The following is a 15,744-nucleotide window of genomic DNA, read 5'->3' as shown; positions in this document are numbered from 1 at the left end:
CGGCCGGACTTACGGTCCGTAGGTCAGGTCACGGACCGTAGTTCGTGTCCGTGGATCGATGCCCCAAAAGCCCAGCTTCAGTCCTGAACTACGGTTGACCAGCATGGACCGTCATTCAATCCACAGTCCGTAGGTCTGACCGTAGATGAGGTTAGCAGCTAGTTAGATGAAAAATATTGATGGGTCAACTTCAGATGATCATAACTTTTAGCACAAAATTAATTATGTGTCCCATGACCTATGGTTAGATAGATAATTGAATTATCTTTCCAACGCCACCGAGTTTGCTAAATTCCGACCTTCGAATAAAAAGTTATGTGCGTTTTAGTAAAGGCCTGTCGAGCAGGCTTGACTTACGGACGCAATCTACGGACCGTAGATTGATCTACGGTCCGTAGGTCCAATCCGTAGGTCACTCCGACAGCAGTTAATTCAGGGGTCCTTTGGTCTTTTCCTATTTCGTTTAACCCCTAAGATACGTCGTTTAGACCCTAAATCATGAGGTTTTAATTAGTTTAAGCCTAGAAACATAACTAGAACTTACCTAAGTCAAATTCATTAATCAAAACTTAGAAAATTAGAAGCAAGAAGCGAGAAAAAGGTCAAGAACCCTAGTTCAAGAACGCAACAAGGTTCCATCAGTTCTAGCTCCGAAATCGAAAGATTTCTCTGTGGAATTCGTCACCAGGTATGTGGGATTTCACTAGTGGGTTCCTTTCGCCCATTAGGTTCCTAGAATTCAGTCAGATTCTTGATTCCATGATTATGAACAGACCTAGGGTTTCTAGAATTACAGCAGATAATCATGAATTAGTTATTTAAATGTTCCAAATCAGATTGTCATGTTATTGCTCAGTTTATTGCATGAATTTCAGAACCCTAGCTATGTATTTCTTTAGTTCTTAAATTACACATGCTAGGTAAGATATTTCAGAATTTAGTTATACATGCCTCAGTTTATGAATGCATCATTATCATATTAATTGTTGCATTCTCAGTTTGCATGTTCAGTTTCGAGCTATCTAGTATTTACAGAGATTCAGTCATAACTAGTTAACCACTTAATTCATTGGGAGTAGCATAATACCGAGTTGGACTAGGGTTTCATCGTACCCATATAGTCCCAGAACTACGAGCCACGTAGGTGTAAGTCCCCTCTGTGGGCAACATCAGTTTAGTGATCACGCCAGCATGCCTCTATACTTCTGGCAGGGTATATTGGGTCCTCTCGATGGGGCGTATACATCGGACTCCACATTTAGCTCATGTGGTTTTATGTCGGTTATTAGTAGCTCCCACAGTTCAGTCAGATTCTATTGCATTGACCATTTATCAGTATATTCAGTATTCAGTCTCAGCATGTTATAAATTGGTCATTGCATTCAGTTAGCTCAACATTCAGTATCTATATCATGTCCAGATTATTTCATTGCTTTATTGCTTTGTTCAGTTATATGTTATTTCAGCTTTACTCTATCCTGCTTGCTCAGTACCTTTCAAGTACTGACGCATACATGCGCTACATCTTCTCGTGATGTAGGTTCAGGTTCTCAGTATCCAGATCACGCTTAGATCGGTTCTCGATCTTCAGTTCAGCAGCATCAGTGGTGAGTCCTCATTCTTCGAGGACTAGCGACATGTTTATCTTTATCGCTTTTAGTCTTTAGTTTCAGTTTTGCTAGATCTAGTTGGGGCATGTCCCAACATTTCTAGTCAGTTTAGAGGCTTATTTCAGACATAGTTAGATTCAGCTTAGTGTTTTGAGTTTGATATTTCTTTTGTATTAAACTCTCAGATTTGATATATTCAGTTATAGTATATGGGTATTCCCCATCTTTTCAGATTTATTTATGAATTAGCTTCCGCATCAGTTTATTATCTTTAGTATGCTCATGATCATGCCAACAGGGTTAGCTTGGGATCACTTGTGGTCCTAGGTCTCGTGTCCGCGTCTCGGGGGTAGCTCGGGGCGTGACAAACTTGGTATCAGAGCATTAGGTTTAAGTGTCCTAGGATGTCTGAAAAGCCGCACTAGGTAGAGTCCTTTCCATGGGTGTGTAGTGCGCACCACATCTAATGAGAGGGAGGCTACAAAGTGTCTTAGGAAAAATCTTCATTTTCTTGTTACTCTTATCGTGCGTAAGGTTTGATCTAATTCCATTCTAACTCGACGTTCTACGTTTCAGTGATCATGCCTCATCGTTGAACTTATGTCAGGAATGCGAATGCCAGGAAAGCAAACGCAACTCCTCCAGTTCCAGATCAAGAAGTCTCAAATGCTGAATTTAGGAATGCCATTCAGATGTTGGCTCAAAGTGTCGCTAACCAGAACAATCAGCGGGTTCAAGCTCCTGTGAATGCAAATGGTGGATCAGCAACAACAAGGGTCCGTGACTTTGTTAGTATGAATCCTCTAGAGTTCTTAGGATCGCAGACTGGTGAAGATCCCCAGAATTTCTTGGATGAGATCAAGAAGATCTTTGAGGTAATGCAGGTCACTGGGAATGATCGGGTTGAGTTAGCATCTTACCAACTTAAGGATGTAGCTCATATTTGGTATACTCAGTGGAAGGAGAACAGGGGTACAAATGCTGCTCCTATTACTTGGGAATGTTTCAGCGAAACCTTTCTGGACAGGTTTTTCCCTATAGAGTTGAGAGAAGCAAGGGCTCAGGAATTTATGAACTTGAGGCATTGTATGGGCGTAGATGTAGATCTCCAGTTGGTTGGTTTGAAGTAGGTGAAGCAGCCTTAATAGGACCAGATTCGGTCCTTGATGCTATGGAGAAAGTGCAACTCATTAGAGATAGACTTAAGACTGCCCAGAGTCGCCAGAAGTCTTATGTAGATGTGAGAAGAAGGGAACTAGAGTTCCAAGTTGATGATTGGGTTTTCCTGAAAGTGTCACCTATGAAGGGGGTGATGAGATTTGGCAAGAAAGGGAAGCTCAGTCCCAGATATGTAGGCCCTTACCAGATCTTGAAAAGGATTGGTAAAGTGGCTTATGAGTTAGAGTTGCCAGCAGACTTAGCAGCAGTGCATCCAGTCTTTCACATTTCTCTTTTGAAGAAGTGTGTGGGTGATCCAGCATCCATAGTGCCATTAGAGAGTGTGGCCGTGAAAGATAGTCTTTCTTATGAGGATGTACCAGTTGAGATTCTCGATCGTCAGGTTAGAAGGTTGAGAAATAAAGAAGTCACTTCAATCAAGGTTTTGTGGAGGAGTCAGTCAGTAGAGGGAGCTACTTGGGAAGCAGAAGCAGCCATGAAGTCCAAGTATCCTCACCTCTTTCCTTCTGATTCCATTCCAGCTTGAGGTAATAGTTCCTCTTCAGGTTTTCAGTCATTCATGCGAAAATTCAGTCTTAGAATCATGTTCATTCAGTTGTACTTGCATTTTCAGCGTATTTGCATGTTCTTAGAACTCAGTTCAGTCAGAAATTCAGTTCTCAGTGTTTAGTGGTAGGGATTGCAGCCCTTTCCCTACATTTCAGCTAGATTAGTCTTCATTCGAGGACGAATGGTCCCAAGGGGGAGATAATGTAACACCCCGTATCCGAAAATAGAGATTTCAGATTTCTGGTGTTACAGGTGGCACTCATGGACACCATCCACGGACCGTAGATGGACTCACGGTCCATCCTGCAGGTCCGTGGTTCGTGACAGAAAACTTCCCCAGAACTCAGTCAGAAAATTTGGCTAAGTGTTGACCCACGTCCGGACTTACGGTCCGTAGGTCAGGTCACGGACCGTAGTTCGTGTCCGTGGATCGATGCCCCAAAAGCCTAGCTTCAGTCCCGAACTACGGTTGACCAGCACGGACCGTCATTCGATCCACGGTCCGTAGGTCTGACCGTAGATGAGGTTAGCAGCTAGTTAGATGAAAAATATTGATGGGTCAACTTCAGATGATCATAACTTTTAGCACAAAATTAATTATGTGTCCCATGACCTATGGTTAGATAGATAATTGAATTATCTTTCCAACGCCACCGAGTTTACTAAATTCCGACCTCCGAATAAAAAGTTATCCTCGTTTTAGTGAAGGCCTGTCGAGCAGGCTTGACTTACGGACGCAATCTACGGTTTAACCCCTAAGATACGTCGTTTAGACCCTAAATCATGAGGTTTTTAATTAGTTTAAGCCTAGAAACATAACTAGAACTTACCTAAGTCAAATTCATTAATCAAAACTTAGAAAATTAGAAGCAAGAAGCGAGAAAAAGGTCAAGAACCCTAGTTCAAGAACGCAACAAGGTTCCATCAGTTCTAGCCCCGAAATCGAAAGATTTCTCTGTGGAATTCGTCACCAGGTATGTGGGATTTCACTAGTGGGTTCCTTTCGCCCATTAGGTTCCTAGAATTCAGTCAGATTCTTGATTCCATGATTATGAACAGACCTAGGGTTTCTAGAATTACAGCAGATAATCATGAATTAGTTATTTAAATGTTCCAAATCAGATTGTCATGTTATTGCTCAGTTTATTGCATGAATTTCAGAACCCTAGCTATGTATTTCTTTAGTTCTTAAATTACACATGCTAGGTAAGATATTTCAGAATTTAGTTATACATGCCTCAGTTTATGAATGCATCATTATCATATTAATTGTTGCATTCTCAGTTTGCATGTTCAGTTTCGAGCTATCTAGTATTTACAGAGATTCAGTCATAACTAGTTAACCACTTAATTCATTGGGAGTAGCATAATACCGAGTTGGACTAGGGTTTCAGCGTACCCATATAGTCCCAGAACTACGAGCCACGTAGGTGTAAGTCCCCTCTGTGGGCAACATCAGTTTAGTGATCACGCCAGCATGCCTCTATACCTCTGGCAGGGTATATTGGGTCCTCTCGATGGGGCGTATACATCGGACTCCACATTTAGCTCATGTGGTTTTATGTCGGTTATTAGTAGCTCCCACAGTTCAGTCAGATTCTATTGCATTGACCATTTATCAGTATATTCAGTATTCAGTCTCAGCATGTTATAAATTGGTCATTGCATTCAGTTAGCTCAACATTCAGTATCTATATCATGTCCAGATTATTTCATTGCTTTATTGCTTTGTTCAGTTATATGTTATTTCAGCTTTACTCTATCCTGCTTGCTCAGTACCTTTCAAGTACTGACGCATACATGCGCTACATCTTCTCGTGATGTAGGTTCAGGTTCTCAGTATCCAGATCACGCTTAGATCGGTTCTCGATCTTCAGTTCAGCAGCATCAGTGGTGAGTCCTCATTCTTCGAGGACTAGCGACATGTTTATCTTTATCGCTTTTAGTCTTTAGTTTCAGTTTTGCTAGATCTAGTTGGGGCATGTCCCAACATTTCTAGTCAGTTTAGAGGCTTATTTCAGACATAGTTAGATTCAGCTTAGTGTTTTGAGTTTGATATTTCTTTTGTATTAAACTCTCAGATTTGATATATTCAGTTATAGTATATGGGTATTCCCCATCTTTTCAGATTTATTTATGAATTAGCTTCCGCATCAGTTTATTATCTTTAGTATGCTCATGATCATGCCAGCAGGGTTAGCTTGGGATCACTTGTGGTCCTAGGTCTCGTGTCCGCGTCTCGGGGGTAGCTCGGGGCGTGACATATATTCTCCTCGTATATGATATTCCTACCAACCCAAATGAACGCTAAAAATATTCTCTTCCACAATTGTTGAAATAGAAATAATCATAACCCACCCCATTCAAAGTTCGAAAATCTCGCACCGCTTCGATCCAATCTAAACTAATTAATATAGTAAATCAAATTAGGAATAAATCAGATACGTTTATCATAAACAAGGTATTATATGTACATATATTTATACGTATGTTATCATAAATTATTCATACATATAATGGTTATATAGTACGTACTCTCTGTCTCAATTTATGTGACACTTTTCGTTTTTCAAACGTCAAACAATATACGTTTGACCGGGAATTCACACATGGAGTCTTTAATTTTTTTGAAATGAAATTTATATATTTGTAAACTACGTAATAAAAGTACTATAAGTTACAATAATTGACAATTCAAAATAATTAAAAGATATATGAAAAATTTACGGTCAAAGAAAGACTTGTTTGAATCTCGAAATTTGAAAGTTGTCACATAAATTAGGATGAAGAGAGTATAATTTATGTAAATTAAGAATAAACTAGGTATTTTATATGCAACTCTGGTGATTTCTCAAAATGAAAAAAAAAAAACAACACTACAAATCTCAATGTATGGATTCACCTTGTTGTAGTTTTTGTACAAGTGTAACGACGTACATATAAAGAGGCATTTAAAAAATAAACCACATGGTAAATCATTGAAGTACTACATTGAGGCGATTATTGGTAAATTCAGAATTCACTACATATGGTCACACACTTTGAAATATCACAAAGTTTAATACAATTAGAATTTGATTGACTAAGGCTGCATTTATCATCATTTTTGCACAAAATACTCCAACAACCATGCAATATAATGCCCGCAAAAGCTCCAAGTAGAACTAAGCAAATAGTCAAACAAATGCCACGCTTAATCTTTGTATAAAGATCTTCCCATTGTTGATTCAAATGTACTTGTTCTTCATTAGTCATATGATCACCTACACGTTGATGTGGAGAAGATCGTGCCGGTTGAGGAGTTTGGATAGAAATGGATCTAGAACTTAAATTTGATGATGACGCGTATGAGTTTTGTACCCTTTGCTCATTTGGTCGATTTCGAGGGTTAACTCGATCCAATGACTTAATGGGGAATTTCTTATAAGATGAATAAGTGATGTTCCAATTTGTGTAGGTTCATTTGGTAATTGGTGTCTAGGGGATAACTCAAACACAAGGTCATTATATTCTTTCCAAGCTATATCATAATGTCTTAAAGTGACTATATACTTTCTTCCCATGGAAAATATTGCATAAAGATTGATAATGGCAGCAAATAGAGAGAGGCTAAAAAGGAACCATCTATTGGAACAATTGAGGGATGAAGAATGGGATATTGAAGCTAAGATAACACCTTGGAACACAAAATAATAATTTGCAAGTTGAAAAATAGTGTTTTGAAGATGTTGAAGTCTTTCTTTGTATTTGTCAACAAGTTTTTCCATTGCTTCTAACATAGATTTCCCTCTTGCATTATGGTCAATTGTATTTGGTGCTTGACTTTGAGCTTAATTAGTAGCTTCTCTTGCATTTCTTCCCCTAGCAATATGATCCATTGTATTGAAATGAAGTGTTATATCATATGGTCTATATAGAGTAGGGATACTAGTACTTTTGGTCCTTCAATATTTCATAAGTTTTAATTTTGATCCTTGTGATATATGATTCAACATATTTAACTTTTGATCCTTTTAGGCTGAAAATATGTTATGTTTGAAATTTTTGTAGAGGTAGAATTAAAATCTGCGTACATTCTATTTTTTTCCTAAACCTCACTTGTTAGTATACTCGATATGTTGTTAGTGTTGTATTAACCTAAAATATGGAATAATAAATATACTTATAAGTTTAACATAACACATTGATAACTGGAGTGGTTAATAATTTTGAAACTTTGTGAGTATTATAAGCAAAGAGATCAAAATTGCACAATTCAAGTAATTGACTGATATTCTTAATCAATAAGTACTAAAATTGAAATTTATCAAATTTTAGGAATTCAATCCCTCTCTTGTTTTGATTTGTTTGAAAATACTTCACTTTCATCTTGATTATTTAATATTCTGAAATAATATTGGAGCAATTAATTAAGTCCCCATCAATTCTTCAGTAATATGGAAAAGAAACGTGCCAATCACTTAGAATTGTTTATAGAATAGTGGTACGTAGTTGAAGTATATTATATCCATAGTTTATATCCATACTACTAATTCTTTGTTGCGAACTGTCAACATCAAGGCATGTCAAAACGAGTGCACCAATAAATTAAAATTGGATTATGAGAATATTTTTGGAAAAGAGAAGACCAAGTCTCTATGATTCAGCTTGCTATAGGTTGTGAAAAAACATGTATTAATTAAATCGAGACCTACATTATTTTCGGGTTCCTATAAGCCAAAAAAACAGATCTTGTACTCTGACATTAGTAAGGTATTCGGGTTTATATCTATATTAAAGAATTATCGACACCTACTAGAATATGATACTTATATATAGACCTTAACTAGTAAAATTTGAAAAAAACAACAATTAATTAATAATAAATTATATTTTTGAAATTTATCCAATTAAATTAGTTTAAACAATTCATGTGATTATGTAAGGGTCCACATAAATTGGGGGTGGTGATCAGTGATGTATGAGAAAGAATTGTGGTTATACAATCAACATCCATTTGAGAAAGCATAAGTATGTTGTGAGGATGTCACTTGTTTGAGAAAACATAAGCATATGATCATGTGTGAGTCTACATAAATTGGGGGTGATAATCAACATTGTGTGGAAAGAGTTGTGATTGAACAAAAATCCTAACAATATACTTATACTTTCTCAAACATTGTTCTAAGGATATTGATTGTATAACCACAACTCTTCCTCGTACATCTCTGATCACCACCCCCAATTTATGTGGACCCTTATATTCACATGACTTGTTTAAACTAATTTAATTGGATAAATTTAAAAAATATAATTTATTAGTCATTAATTATTGTCTTTTTTAAATTCGACTAGTTAGGTCTATATATAAGTATCATATTTAGTAGGTGCAGTATTGATAATTCTTTAACATATATATAAATCCGAATATACCTTACTAATGTCAGAGTGTAAATCTCATTGGTCATTGATGTGAGGTCAAAAATAAATATTTTTAATCATTATTTACCCACATTTATTATTTTATAGTTATCCTTTTGAGCTTGAATTTTATGGATTGTGTTAAATATTATATTATATTTTATTTGTAGGAGTAAATTGGTGTAAAGTTAAAAAGATTATTTGGAGCTAAAACAAATTAAATATGAAAGGTTGAAGAAAAAAAGCAAGCAGACAGTTTAATGAATTAAATTCAATATAATAATATATAAAATATATGAGAAGTGCGTGCAATTGCGAAGTGCGAACTGCAAAGGAATTCAAGGCTGCCACGTGGCATCATGTGAAGGCATCTCCAACTATTGAAGGCGGCGGAAGTTAAAGCGCAAGGTGGTTACTGTTCACGCTTACAAATTCAATTCTTTTTTATTTTGGTTTTGGTTTTCCAATTTATTTTGGATTCAGTTATTTTATTTAGGGTTTTCTACATCTATAAATTGTCCATAGAAATAATTATTAGAGGGGGACATCAATCTAGAGGGGAGATCAATCATAGGACATCAAAGTATAAAGTTGTCAATACGTTCTTTTCTTCTTCTTTCTTTTCTTAGAGATTAGTGGCTAAAGCCCTAGTTCTGGGGCTGTAGCTACGGATTGAAGGTTGATTATTTAAGGTTTTTGAATTAATTCTTGGTTGTCATTATAGGTTGCTTCTATATTCTTATTTTAGTAGTTTATGCTTGCGCATCATAAGATAAATCTATTGTCTAATCTTAAAATCGAGAGATCAGGGATTAGATAGACCAGGGAATATAGAGATCTCGGTCGACCCATTTGATTGAGGTGATTAGTGTTCATGAGTGATGCCCGAACGAATAACTTGCTTGGTTACGAAATATGATGAAATATAAATGCTAGCCAGTTAGTCTATTTATCCCCGCTCAACGATGTAGTTAGATAGCTAACTGGAGTAGGCGACGAGAGGTGTGTAGCCCAACTCATACAATTAACCTTATAAACCAGTAACTTGACAACTAAAATTAGTTCTAAGCCGATAATATGATACATGAGATTCATTACATGCTGCAACCCTAGATTTTCCAAATCACTGTAAGTAATTTTATTATTTTATTCCTGCATTCTTTTCTTTTGGCACTCTTAAATAAATAATTAGACCAATATAATTTAGTAAAAATAGTTAATTGACAAGTCATTTGGGTTCGATAATCTGGTTCTTTTAAGAGCTATTATATTACTTGCGCGACCATGTACACTTGCGTGTGCAATTGGGAGCAACAATCATACATACACCACATACATATAGATGTATCGATTGTATAAAGGTCTATATATTTTGTCAACTAGTAAATATTTAGATATTCAAGTTTTACAAAGGTAACAAAAGTTCAAATTGTTACTTTTCAACAGTAACATCTGATATTTGACAATTCTTTAAGGGTTCGTTTGGTTGAGTGTATATTCAAATAATGCTTGTATTCGTTATACTTGTCACGATCCGAGTCTACACCCTGGACGTGGCCGACACTCAATAACCATTGATGGTCCCAAACGAACCCTCATCCTGGCTGACTACAAGCGGAAGACTAACTTAAGCATGCAAAAGCTTAAAAACTGAAATAAAATTCAATAAACTCAACTTTACAAATCTTTAACTCAAATGAACAACTCAGAATAAAAATAATATATTCAACTCGCCATAAAATAGGCAACTTAAGTCCTTAAAACATTTAACAAAATAAATGAACAGACTTTTGAAAATCTACTGTCTATCTATGAACCCTCTAAATGACAAAGATGGAAGTTGGGACAAAACTCACGACATCCTAACAACTGATATAACTGAAAGGTAAATGAAATCCTTCGAAAGCAAGGAGGCTCACCATAGCTAACTCGAACTCCAAGTGGTATCAACAAAACTCCTGTTGATGACTCTAAATACATGTATTTGCATCATGAAACATGCAGGCCAAATGACTCAGTACATGAAATGTACGAGCATATAAAGGAAAATCTAAAGCATAAACATAAGCTTGAACTAGTAGCAAAGAAACATACTTACCTCTTACTCTACTTAAGGAATACTCAAGGATACTCAAAATCACTCAAACTTACTCAAATCAGAAGTACTTAAGGATAAGATACTAAACTCAGTGAAATAGGGCTCAACTCAACGATAAGTTACTCGACTCAATGAAGCACAATTCAAATCAAGATACTCAATAATAAGCAACAATAAAAGATGCAATATATGGAAAACTTTTAAAAAAACAGTAGAAAACAACTTAATGTATTAAATAATACAATAACAACTCAATTTATATATAATAAAATATAATATAACTCTGTGGGAGTTTCTCTAACCGACAACCATTACTATGAGCTATGTGATGATACAACGTCTCGCCCACACTGCCAGAACTGTCCTATACTTTGCCACGATATAAGACCTCTCAACTAAGATCCACTAATCTATGCTAAAAAGCATTAAGGAATCATCTAAAAAGTATGACACTTTCTACCCACGTCAGCTACATAGTTTATGAAGACTTGAGCTATCTGAAATCGTCCCCATATTGGTGCTCAATACTACTCCCAAAATATACTCAGCTCATATGTTTAAAAAAACATAACTTTTTCTGTGGTTTGAGATTATTACTCAAAATATTTCTCTAAAAAGAGATGTTACTCAACTGTTCAAAATTCTTTTGGAAATCTCAGTTTCCTCCTCTTTTAAATGTGAAAACATTTATTTTTGGAAATACTTAGTTCCCATATATCATTTTAAAGAAAATGAACTCAATTCTACTCTTTCTCAACTCAAGTTCTCAAGTCTTAAAACAAGTTTCAAAAAGTTGTAAAAGACTTCTCAAAATAGGGTTCATGCCGAATGATGGACGTGAACGACTCAATTCAAGGTTTTCAATAACCACACAAAGAACTCGATACTCGGAACTGCAAGAACTTCAATGATACTATTCATTTCAAGAATGCTCAACTCATTAGGTTCATGCGGAATTATGGGCATGAACAACTCAACTCAAGAACTCAATGATACTTCTCATCTCAAGATTTCTCGACTCATATGGCTCATGCGGAATTATGGGCATGAACTACTCAACTTAAGGACTTCATGGGTAACATGTAGTATTTCCATGATTAAGAATATAATCTCAAAAGGGTTAGGAACTCAATACTCAAGACTTATAACTTGAATATATACTCCTCTCAAAGGTACTCAATTTATGAAGTTCATGCGAAATTTATGGGCATGAACGATTCGACTCGAGGGTCAACATAACAATATGGAACTCATGTATCGGGCTCTTCTACTTTTTATACTTACTTCCTCAAAACTTAGCTCAAATCGATAGTTGATCTCAAAGGATTCACAATTGAACTCAAAATTTTTCTTCAACTCTACTCTTAACTTTCTCTTGAATGTGACTTATGAATTCAAGAGTTATGGTTCATGATATGAAGGATCTTGTAATGATAAGGTAGACTCATTAATACATTTTCTTCACTCTCATACTCACTTGCTCGAGTCTCGAAACAAGTTATTTGAATTTGTAGAAGACTCCTCAAAAAGACTTAAAATGGCTTCCTTAAAACGTTCGAAAGAACTCTCAAGACTTAACTCTTAACTTTACATTGAAGTTGAATTATGAATTCAAGGTTATGATTCATGTTTATAGATGATTTATAGGTGTTTAGAAGTTATTTAGAGTAGTTAAAATCAATGGGAAGTGTTAGTACACTTTAGAAGGACTTAAACGGGCTAAATGATGAAAAACGAGTTGGGGAGGACGAACCTGGCGCACTGCTGGCGCGGCGCACCATCCCCCAAAGTTCAGAGACCACTGCGCACTGTTGGCGCGTTGCCCTAGCCCTCATGGCGCAACGGTGGTGCGTTGCGCCAACTTTCCACCAGGTGAATCTTGTCACGACCAGAGAGTACCCCCTAGTTGTAACATGGCGTATTCGACCCCGAAGGGGTCTTATACGAGCCACATAGTCATTCATTGCATTCAATAATGAAAATAGTGCGGAATAAAAAAAAACTTATTTACATCCACACATTTAAACTTCATTAAAACAACTTTAAAAAAACACACAACGGAAGTCTAAGTCTCACATGGCCATCTTAGACACAGTCACAAAACATAAGTAGGGACACGTCCCTTTACAATCAAAAGAAGTCTATTAAGTCTATTACATGAACAAAAGAACTTAAAAGTCTTATCCTCAAATCCATGAGGACATACCAAGTCTTGGAGGAAAGCAATCCAACACTTCAAACTAGCTAGGAGGGATCACTTGCCGGAACCTACACTTATAGTAAAAATATGAAGAATATGGGTTAGTACACAAAATGTACGAAGTATGATGACCATGCAAAACATGCTTTAAAAGGGACATTTTGGTTAGAAACCATGCATTATGCCACTTTTTGAAGTACCATGAATAGTTGCATAAAAGACATACAATACAAGCATAAACATCAAGTAAGTCATAATATTACCTTTAAACAATTTCAATATGAAAACCTTTACCTTGGACCTTCACCTCAAGAAACCCTTATGCTATACCTCGTGCAATGTATGGATGGCGTCCCATACCACCATCCATACTAAGGCACCACATTAAGGTCACTTAAGGTAACTTATCATTCCTTTCTTTCACCTTTGCACCATATTCATACATAAGAGGTATATCATTAATTAAGACATGACAAGGGAAAATAACTCGTAATATAACCCAAGTATAGCATGCATCTCATATTAAGCATTTGAGAGCCAAGATTCTTTAATAACCTCATTTAGGCCACAATTGTATCACACACATTAGGATTTAGAGAAACTCACTATGACCCTCTCCAAGCCTACTCGTGCAATGTATAGGTAGCATCCCATACTACTACCTACACTTTGTAGAACCTATCAAGAAACCATAATGAAATCTCGCATGATGGGAAGTAAGCGTTTAACCGACATAGACCATGAGAGCTTGTCATGGAATCCGGTGTCATAAGTCCCCACACCGTAAAGAGGTGGTCTACTTGCCTAAGGAAGACCGGTATATAGCTTAATGGATCCACTAGCTACCTATGCGGGCACATAGTTTATGGGATAAGGTAGACGATCATTGAAACTCATGCCTAACCATTGGGGGAGTTTCCATCTAACCAAATCCACTCGGTGCTTAGCCTACATTCCCATAAAATAGTTCGTTACCTTGACATTATCACATATGAGAGGTGCCATTGGCCTACCAACTCCAAATTACATTTATTAACACGTGAAAGGGTGCTTTAAGCCTACCGTTTCAAGGTTCATTTAGGAAAGCTCTTTAACTCCTCTTGAAAGGGTGCCATGGGCCTACCGGTTCAAGTCTCATCATTAACCTTCATGGAAAGGTGCCATAGGCCTACCGATTCCAAGGTTCATTATAAGCTCGTGTGGAAGGGTGCCACTAGCCTACCGATCCGAGGATTCAACAATCAACAATATAATCATTTATACAAGAAAATGATGCATAAGCCCTACCAATTCAAGGTATACTTTATATTGAAGAATCCTTCATATTCTATCATCAACATTCATGAGTGTCAAATTGAGAAATAATCTTTCAATAGCAACACCTTTATATTCATAACATGATCACATTATCTTCATTGAATTCTCATTCATATAATGTCATGATAACACTCCAATTTCTCATACTATGCCTTTAATGCCCTAAGCCTCACATACCCATACACCAACAATACACTATAAAATAAGCATGGGTAATGACATACTTCAATAATCTAAAGACCTTTAAACAAGTTTGATTCATATACATTCATTATCTAGAAACCCTCTTCATAAAGGCATAAACTAGGAATAAAGAGAAATCATGGGTTCAAGGAGTATTTTCATCTTAAATCGTCAATACAACAACAATATAACCATAAAGTGCCATTAGAAACCTTTTAAAACCATTTGGTGGAAGAACCCATGAGATTGAGTGAAAACCTAGATTTTTCATACTTTGAAATAACTTTGGATTTGGCTCCTTGAATGGAAATTTAGACAAGGATCAAGACCACCATACCTTTGCTATGATCTCCCACGAAATTTGATGAAGAAAACCTTGAATCCAAAGCCCTAGCTCCCACTTCTTCTTCTTCTTAATGGAGGATTGTAGAGAGGGAAATGTTTTTGGGGATGGGAATTGAACTAATGGTATCTAGGAAATAATATAAGTCCTTTGGAAGAATGGTCCAACACTTAGAAAAAAAATGAGGCGGGTGAACAGTAACCACGCCTACTGGAAATTGCCTTTTCCTGCCGAACAAATTTTACGAAAATGGGAATAACTTCTTCGTCCGAACTCCGAATGAGATGAAACGAAGTGCGTTAGGTAGCTAACTCAAAGGGCTTTCCATGGTTATATTATTGGCCACCCAAATAATTTGTGTGCTAGGAGATATGACCCTCCAAAGTAGACCCTCGAAAAAGGCTTCACTTGGAAATTTTGGATTTTGATACGGTTGCTCTAAAATTTGGGTTAGACCCATTTCCCACTCAATTTGACCCCCTAAACAAGAATATGATGTCGGATTTTCGAAAAACGAAACAGATCTTTTTATATATAGCTAAACAAGTTTCCGGTAACTTCCGAAGCACATTTTTAAGAATTTTTTGGGTCAAATTCAAATATAATCATTTCATTAAGTTCTCGACTCCAAACTCACATGTGAGGCTCTAGTTTCACTCCATCATTTTCCGGGTCGCTACAAATCTGACGAATTTTTCCTCTCGTTTTCTGATTCTAAATCGCTTTTAATCGATTTCTTTTCTCAAGTTTTCCTTAGATTCAATTATCCAACCTAAGTACACACTAATCCACTCAAAACATTCAGTTTTATCAAAATAAATCATCAAAATCCCAACAAAACAAGATTTAGAATGAACTTCAAGAA

The 15,744-nt window shown here is 36.4% G+C and overlaps 1 protein-coding gene across 1 annotated transcript in view; it reads right to left on the bottom strand.

The window, feature by feature from the left end:
* Window positions 1-14,828, bottom strand: part of LOC125838794 (psbP domain-containing protein 5, chloroplastic) — a 222,491-nt gene extending 207,663 nt beyond the window's left edge. Inside the window, exon 1 of the mRNA XM_049517831.1 lies at window positions 14,823-14,828. The gene's annotated coding sequence lies outside the window, so the exon portion shown is untranslated. The remainder of the gene's footprint in view (window positions 1-14,822) is intronic.
* Window positions 14,829-15,744: the final 916 nt, after the last annotated feature.

Source organism: Solanum verrucosum, unplaced genomic scaffold, assembly GCF_900185275.1.
Source record: "Solanum verrucosum unplaced genomic scaffold, falcon-dt-bn FXZP01000182.1, whole genome shotgun sequence".
NCBI lineage: Eukaryota > Viridiplantae > Streptophyta > Magnoliopsida > Solanales > Solanaceae > Solanum > Solanum verrucosum.
The sequence above is the reverse complement of the archived record's forward strand: the minus strand, read 5'-3'. Positions and strand labels throughout refer to the sequence as shown.